The following is a 9,553-nucleotide window of genomic DNA, read 5'->3' as shown; positions in this document are numbered from 1 at the left end:
AACTGTAATTGATTAAATTCCTCCCTCATGGAGTCATTGCCATATTCCAGCACTTCTATCCTGAAGCCTAGACCATGGACATCTTGTTTTAAGTCCGCTAAAGTCTCTTGCATGCACGGACATTGTCTGCTATATCCTGTTTGGATGGGAGGGAGGAGAGTACCTCTGCAGGGATTTGTAGTATTTCTGATGTAACATCTTCTGTAATCTGCAATATGTCAGAAGGTGCTGCAATAGCTGCAGAATTAGAAGAAGATGTATGTTCCATAGTGTTGAAATAAGATGTGACAGAGTGACTTTTGTTCCCCTGAGATTTTGTTGCTCTATCTTGTTTAAGTTTCTGTTTAGAGGCCATTGTGACTAGAGAATAAATACTTGGATCCTATGCCAAATATAATCCAAAGTTATTATGCAGCTATCAGTAAAGGCAAAAACTCAACCAATATGCTTTCAGTAAAGGCAGTATCACATATGTACAGCAAACTCTCCTTTTGTTACGTTATGCAGGTTAGGGAGATTAGGCCGTAATTGCAATTCTCAGATATTTCATCTTACACCAGTTTCACATTAATGGCTGAAGAGTGTGTCCTAAGTGACCCTTCCTAGTCCTTTCTGTCATTATCCTCCCTTTTACAACTAGAGTTGCTCTTTATTTTATCGTTGGTGTATACTGGTTTGCAGTTTGTAGGCTGCAATTCGACCCAGTTACATTTTAGTGAAGTTCGCCCACAGCTGAGAAAAAATGTAAGGGGTTCTCCCTCTTCTTCTTACCCCAGTCGATCTGACCCAGTGGTTTGGCTTATTAAAAATGCAAACGCTGCTCGTATGCCGACCGTTAGGTTGTGGTCTATGGTACACCGCGTGTGTGACAGGTGGGGGTGATTACGGCATATTACAGCTTACCGCCGCATTAATTTTGTTCTTCCTTGTCTCCGATGTGATAGGACTTGTTAGGACAGCTTAATCTCCTGTAGCCTATGTGATTTAGAACATTTGGGCTCTTCTTTTAATTTATTAGTCTGTGCACCATCAGCGGATCTCCGGAGTTACGCCACCATCTTGGTTGCGAACGGCTCCCCCCCCCCACACAGATTTTATTTTAATGTATATTAGAAACATAGAATTGGACGGTAGATAAGAACCAAAAAGGCCCATCAAGTCTACCCATAGGTCATGTTACTTTTTTCTTAGGATAGCCTTATGCAATTTTTATTTTTTTATTAAATGTTTAAGTACTGAAAAAAAATAAGTAAGGTTTTTTGTGATCTTAAAACAAAGTGTGCTGCACTGTTGTAATCTCAGTTTCCTTTTCTGCAGACATCATATAGGGACAGTTATAAATTAGTCACTAGAGTGTACAACCAATGGCTATGTTGAGTATAGTAGTGTTAAGTCTGGAGTCTGCATTGGATAAATTACAGTAAAATTAGACTATAAATAATGAAAGCATACAGTAAAGACTGTTTTTTTTATCTTTTATATTAAAATCTCAGAGTGTTTGCTTTATTTCCCTTTAATGAAAGAGGCAGCTTTAATGTTGTAATTTCTGACTGTACAATGTTTATGAGGTTAGAACTAAAGTTAAATTGCTACCTGCATCTTATGCACAACGGACAATGAAAATGATGCTTAAGATTTGCCATATAATTCTTATTTTTTCCTATTTTTGCTTGAGAGCACGTTTCTCAGCAGCTACAGGAATATGGCTTCAAATTTTACAAAGCACCTCCCACCTCCTGCTTTGTGTTAGCAACACCTATAGATTTCAAATATGCAGCTCAGTGATGTAAAATAGAGCTGAAAACCGTTACTTTATACTCACAATCACCTTCTAATTACAACATTTTTCTGTCATCTTGCAATAAAATGTACACACCAATCAAGTATAAACCTTTCTAAATGTATTAATACTTGTGTTTGTTACTGGAGAAGACGAGGGTAACCACTGTCATTTTATTTGTTCTACAGTACCTATGCTGAGGCCAGTTAGGGACAATTGTTGCAGTCTTACACTTGAGAGATCTGCAATATGCACTTCCAATAATCAGAACTGGAAAACCCCAAATGTTTACAATTAAATTACAGGAAGGAGGAGAAATAAATAATAAAAGTATATTGCGGTTTTTTATACTTACAATTTCCCCTTTAAAGGGACAGTCTACACCAGAATTTTTATTGCTTAAAAAGATAGATAATCCCTTTATAGCCCATTCCCCAGTTTTGCATAGCAAACACAGTTATATTAATATATATTTTACCTATGTGATTACCTTGTTTCTGAGCATCTGCAGACTGCCCCCCTTATCTCAGTGCTTTTGACAGACATACAGTTTCGCCAATCAGTGCAGACTCCTAAATAACTCCACGGGAGTGAGCATAATGTTATCTATGTGACACATGCGAACTTGCACTGTCTAACTGTGAAAAACTTTCAAAATGCTCTGAGCTAAGAGGCGGGTTTCAACAGTTTAGAAATCAGTTTGAGCCTAACTAGGTTTAGTTTTTTAAAAATACCCCCAAGAGAACAAAGCAAGTTTAATGATAAAAGTCAATTGGGAAGTTGTTTAAAATTGCATGTCCTATCTGAATCATGAAAGTTTAATTTTGACTAAACTGTCCATTTAAAGCAAGATGTGGTTCGTTTAAAAAAACAAAAACACAATATAACATCTGTAAGTCTTTATAAGCAATTTTTAGGACAAAGAGGAGACATAAAAACAGAGTTTGTGTTTAATTAACGTTTTCATTGTCCTTCGGTTCTTACCCATTAGCCAGAGTCCTTTTCACAAATGATTAAAGTAATAGTGTCTCAGAGATACAGTGCAAATCAGCATCGTATGCCAATTATTACTGTTCCAAAGTGCCTGCTAGATACTATATTTGGCAGATAACCTGGCTGCTAGATTTGCATTGTATAGTAACGACACTGAGAAGCTATAGCAACAAATGTGAGCTTCATACCAGAGATTGTAACTGGTCCAAAAACTAATTACAAAAAAATAAAAAAAATTATAAATGTCATTAGCACTGTGAAGATTTCTATATATAACTTGCATCTTTAATTTCACACCCTGTCTTAAACATTGCAGTAAATCTAACAATAGTTTTAAGTTACTTGCAACAATAATTTGGAAGACAGTTTACTAACTTCATGACATGAAGACCTTGCAGTCACTTTTAGTGAAATCTGAACAGGACTGACTAGCTCTGGCAATTACAGAGGTCTCAGCAGAGTGGCACTTGAATATATTCATGACATTTTTATTTCTGTGCTGAAAGGCAGCATTTGAAGCAGCCTGCATCCCACACAGGCAAGTTAATATAAGTCCAATCAAATACAGAATTGTGTTCTTTTTACACTGACTGGTTCATTGTATCATCTGGAAAGATGTTTAACACTTTAGTGTTCCGAGAGGGCTGCAATGCATAGCTCTGGGGTAAAGCAGATAATGTTCCTTTACTGCTTGTATCGGAGACCATTTAAAGGGACATTATACACTAATTTTTTCTTTGCATAAATGTTTTGTAGATAATCTATTTATAAAGCCCATAAAGTTTGTTTTTTTTAAAAAATGTATAGTTTTGCTTATTTTTAAATAACATTTCTCTGATTTTCAGACTCCTAACCAAGCCCCAAAGTTTTATTTGAATACCGTCAGCTACCTTCTCCAGCTTGCTCCTGTTTGTGTAAAGGGTCTTTTCATATGCAAAAGAAGGGGGAGTGTCTTATTTGCCACTTGCAGTGGGCTTTCCAGCTACCTTTTCAACTGAGCTAAACTGAAACCTTCTAAGTACGTTTTTAAACAGTTTTATACTGGATTTTTATATCAGTATCTGTGCATCTTATTCTTTATAGTAGTGTCTATTACATGCAGTTATATGAAAATGAGTGTATACAGAGAATTCCCAATGGATAAAACTCCAAAAATAAAAGAAATAATCTTACTAAGCAAGATAAGTCATTTAACATTGATGGACATATTTCCTACAGAATGTAATCAATAGACAACATAATGCTGCATCTGTAACTGACAATCTGTATGTCACATTTAAAGGGACATTCTAAAACAAAAATTTCACCCTCTAACAGTCATAATTAAAAAAAAACATATACTCCATCTTCAATATACTAATTATGATTGCAGTATTTTGTTTTCTTTTTCCCTGAAACATGAGCAGGAAACGTATCCACAATATAAGAAAGTCAGGTTATGCTAAGCATTAAATGAACAGTTTACCCCATAAAATAATCTTATAGTCTCGTCTAAAAAATATTGCAGTCATTTTTTTATTTGTTTAGCTAAATTGGGCATTTCAAAATTTTGTTCAGTTTATTTCATTTTTTTTTTTAAACGGAGTAAACCAAGATTTACCCATCATACTTGGAGAGGGACGTCCTTCTCCACCAGTAAAATTTAGACAACTCTTGACCACTGAATATAAGGACATAAACAAATACTGCAGTTTTAGCTTCAATTTCATTTTAAACAGCTTTTACTAAACATTTTTTCAGCCAAACAAAAATAAAATGTACATTACAGAAAATGTTTGAACTTATGATCTTGTAAAACACAAAAATGCAAATGTACAATAATTTGTTTAGCAAATATTAGAAATTATTTTATTCCTTTTTTTGCACAATTATCACAAAAGCGCCGCAGGCAAACACATAAAACTGCTACCAGTTTAGCACTGTTTGTCTCATCCCTAAATATAGATCCAGTTCCAGACAGTTTATTAATAAAGACACCATCCTGTGGCAATGTCTATACGAGTCTGCGACTGCTTCTCAGGTTGTTTATTGTCCGTCTCTTTGTGGATCACTGAAAGCCACTTTAATTTAAAGGTCTGGAGGGTTAGTTTTGCCTGAAAGCGACGGAATCACTTTACTCTCTTAAGAATGCTTTAAAGTCAATAGAAAGCATCGTACCTCGAAAACACAAAACACAATTGTGAGATCAAACAGGAAGAGGAGACACAAAAGGACAACTGGAATTTATAAATTGTAACATATTCTGAGGTTATCGTTCTACCGCATTTTCTTTGACGCATTTCTGTTTGTAAACAGACAACAATTCAATTTACAGCTGGCAAATTTTGTATTTTTTATGCTGAATTATGATATTGGATAAAAATGAATTTGCATATTTTTTTTAAATAAATAAAAATTATGTTTTGATATTCTTTTTCATCTGAGCTCAGATCAAGTGTAGAAACCATCATGATTAAAATATGGTGCATACAAAATTCATCATTGCTCAGTTAAAAAAAACAAAACAATATAAAACAATATAAAACAGACACACACATCCCAGGAACACTCATTGTTCGGTTTAAAGGAATAGTCGAGTCAAAACCAAACCTTGACGAATCAGACAGAGCATGCAACCCCAAGCAACCCTCCAATCCACTCTCACTATCAATTTCTCTCTGTTCCCTTGGCATCCCCCCTGAACACAAGCCCAAGAGCCCCCCATCCCCACCACATTTAGACACCAATCAGAAAGCACCACCCAGGCGCCGAACCAAAAATGGTCCGGCTCCCAAGCCCCACATTATTGCTTTTTCAGACAAAGATACCACCTTTTTCAGACATGCTCCACCTGAATCACAATAATTTGCATAACTGTAATAGTTTAGGATATGCTCCGTAATTTACCATCATTTATCATATCTGACAACTTGTTTGAATTAAGATAAGAAATAGTATTCTTTATAGAATTTACCTTCTTAAGTGAAAAATTAAAGGGATATGAAACCTAAATTTCATGATTCTGATAGAGCATGTTTTAAAAATCATTGTACATTTTCTTTGTTCTCTTTTGTTGAAAAGGAAGGCTATAAGCTCAGGAGCGTGCACGTGTCTTTACAGCAGCACTTGTGCAAGAATGTTATCCATTTGCAAGAGCACTAGATGGCAGCACTATTTCCTGCCATGTAGCGCTGCAAACATCTACCTAGGCGTCTCTTCAACAAAGAATACCATGGGAATGAAGCAAATTTGATAATAAAAGTAAATTGGAAACTTTTTTTAAATGTTATGCTCTATCTGAATCACAAAAGAAAATGTTTGGGTTTCGTATCCCTTTAACATTCGATATCCGAGTGTTACAGTCACATATTACATGTTAAGATTAAATGTCATTGTAATAGATACCTATCGTTTTCAATTCACTTTTAGCAAATGTATTACAAAGAGATATCTAGATAGGTAGCATGCACTTTTCCGGAGCAGAACATAAGAAACTTCTGCCACCTACTGTTCCAGCAAATGTATAACATTATAAAACTACTGCCACCTACTGTTCCAGCAAATGTATAACATTATAAAACTACTGCCACCTACTGTTCCAGCAAATGTATAACATTATAAAACTACTGCCACCTACTGTTCCAGCAAATGTATAACATTATAAAACTACTGCCACCTACTGTTCCAGCAAATGTATAACATTATAAAACTACTGCCACCTACTGTTCCAGCAAATGTATAACATTATAAAACTACTGCCACCTACTGTTCCAGCAAATGTATAACATTATAAAACTACTGCCACCTACTGTTCCAGCAAATGTATAACATTATAAAACTACTGCCACCAACTGTTCCAGCAAATGTATAACATTATAAAACTACTGCCACCTACTGTTCCAGCAAATGTATAACATTATAAAACTACTGCCACCTACTGTTCCAGCAAATGTATAACATTATAAAACTACTGCCACCTACTGTTCCATCAAATGTATAACATTATAAAACTACTGCCACCTACTGTTCCAGCAAATGTATAACATTATAAAACTACTGCCACCTACTGTTCCAGCAAATGTATAACATTATAAAACTACTGCCACCTACTGTTCCAGCAAATGTATAACATTATAAAACTACTGCCACATACTGTTCCAGCAAATGTATAACATTATAAAACTACTGCTACCTACTGTTCCAGCAAATGTATAACATTATAAAACTATTGCCACCTACTGTTCCAGCAAATGTATAACATTATAAAACTGCTGCCACCTACTGTTCCAGCAAATGTATAACATTATAAAACTACTGCCACCAGTATACTGTTCCAGCAAATGTATAACATTATAAAACTACTGCCACCTACTGTTCCAGCAAATGTATAACATTATAAAACTACTGCCACCAGTATACTGTTCCAGCAAATGTATAACATTATAAAACTACTGCTACCTACAGTTCCAGCAAATGTATAACATTATAAAACTACTGCTACCTACTGTTCCAGCAAATGTATAACATTATAAAACTACTGCTACCTACTGTTCCAGCAAATGTATAACATTATAAAACTACTGCCACCTACTGTTCCAGCAAATGTATAACATAAAACTATTGCCACCTACTGTTCCAGCAAATGTATAACATTATAAAACTACTGCCACCTACTGTTCCAGCAAATGTATAACATTATAAAACTGCTGCCACCTACTGTTCCAGCAAATGTATAACATTATAAAACTACTGCCACCTACTGTTCCAGCAAATGTATAACATTATAAAACTACTGCTACCTACTCTTCCAGCAAATGTATAACATTATAAAACTATTGCCACCTACTGTTCCAGCAAATGTATAACATTATAAAACTACTGCTACCTACTCTTCCAGCAAATGTATAACATTATAAAACTACTGCTACCAACTGTTCCAGCAAATGTATAACATTATAAAACTACTGCCACCTACTGTTCCAGCAAATGTATAACATTATAAAACTACTGCTACCTACTGTTCCAGCAAATGTATAACATTATAAAACTATTGCCACCTACTGTTCCAGCAAATGTATAACATTATAAAACTACTGCTACCTACTCTTCCAGCAAATGTATAACATTATAAAACTACTGCTACCAACTGTTCCAGCAAATGTATAACATTATAAAACTACTGCCACCTACTGTTCCAGCAAATGTATAACATTATAAAACTGCTGCCACCTACTGTTCCAGCAAATGTATAACATTATAAAACTACTGCCACCTACTGTTCCAGCAAATGTATAACATTATAAAACTACTGCCACCTACTGTTCCAGCAAATGTATAACATTATAAAACTACTGCCATCTACTGTTCCAGCAAATGTATAACATTATAAAACTACTGCCACCTACTGTTCCAGCAAATGTATAACATTATAAAACTACTGCCACCTACTGTTCCAGCAAATGTATAACATTATAAACAAAGGATACCAAAATAATGTAGTACATTTGATAATAGAAGTAAATTGCAAAGTTGTTGGGTTTTTTTTTGGGGGGGGGGGTTACACTATCTGAATAATGAAAGATTATTTTGAGGTTTTATGTCCCTTTAATCTAACCTGATCTAACAAAGGTCTATTAGACTGAATTATTTTTTTATCTCATTTTATTATGGGGGGCTAGCCCCCTGATTTACTACCTAATATCTGTGTAATATGTTTGCTCTAACTAAACAATAGACTGATTATATCTAATAAAAGTTATAAAACTTTTTGTACAATTTCTTTGTTAAAGGGACATTATACACTAGATTTTTCTTTGGATAAATGTTTTGTAGATGATTTAGTTATATAGCCTATACAGCTAGTATAGTTTTGCTTATTTTTCAATAATATTGCACTGATTCTCAGACTCCTAACCAAGCCCCAAAGTTTTAGGAGAATACTGATTTATACCTACTACAGCTTGCTCCTGTTGTGTAAAGAGTCTTTTCATATGCAGAGGAAGGGGGAAGGGTCTGCTTTTTTTTGCTATAGAACCACTTTTAGTGGGTGTTCCAGCTAATCTTTTTAACAGTGCTAAACTGGGATCTTCTAAGTAAGTTTTTAAACTGTTTTAAACTGGATTTTTACCCCAGTATCTGTGCATATTATTCTTTATAGTAGTGTCTATTACATGCAGTTAAATGAAAATTGGTGTATACTGTCCCTTTAAGGGGGCGGATGACAGGTTAGCTGCCCCAAGTAATTGTTAACACCGCTTCTTGTATGTCAGATTAACAAAAACTGATTTAATCAGGTCTAACAAAGATCTAACCAACCAAATGTTTTGTTTTGGAGGGGGTGCTAATCCAGTTGAGCTGCACTGGGCATGCCGTTCAAGCAGTAATAAATGTCACTAAATACATTTTTGCTAATACAATTATATTAAAAAGAAAACACCTCTATGGAAAACTGAAATTCATGCACGGTTCAGTTTTAACCTTTCAACAATTGTCAAAAATGAAACATTAACAAAATAACAGAAAGGTTTTTTTTTAGATTACCAGCGATGGCAACAGTGATGGCGACATCAAATTGCATTTAAACAAAGCACTAGAAACACATACTTATAGGTAAAGTGTAAATCCTGCAGCTTTGTGTTATGAACTGAAAAGGACAGCTAGTAGAATTGCATAATCAATAAATGCATAATAAAGACACAATGCAAAAGAACTTATTTTTTATTTCAAATGAATAGATTTTTTTTCTGACAAATTTTAAAGTTAGTTCTCTTTTCCTTCCCAATGCATCATGTGACAGCCATA

The 9,553-nt window shown here is 34.7% G+C and overlaps 1 protein-coding gene across 4 annotated transcripts in view; it reads right to left on the bottom strand.

Annotated features, from left to right (window-relative positions):
• The window catches only part of CCSER2 (coiled-coil serine rich protein 2), a 261,285-nt gene that overhangs the window by 91,743 nt on the left and 159,989 nt on the right, over positions 1–9,553 (bottom strand). The window lies entirely within an intron of this gene.

Source organism: Bombina bombina, chromosome 9 (assembly GCF_027579735.1).
Source record: "Bombina bombina isolate aBomBom1 chromosome 9, aBomBom1.pri, whole genome shotgun sequence".
Taxonomy (NCBI): Eukaryota; Metazoa; Chordata; class Amphibia; order Anura; family Bombinatoridae; genus Bombina; species Bombina bombina.
This window is presented reverse-complemented; position numbering and strand designations above follow the sequence as displayed.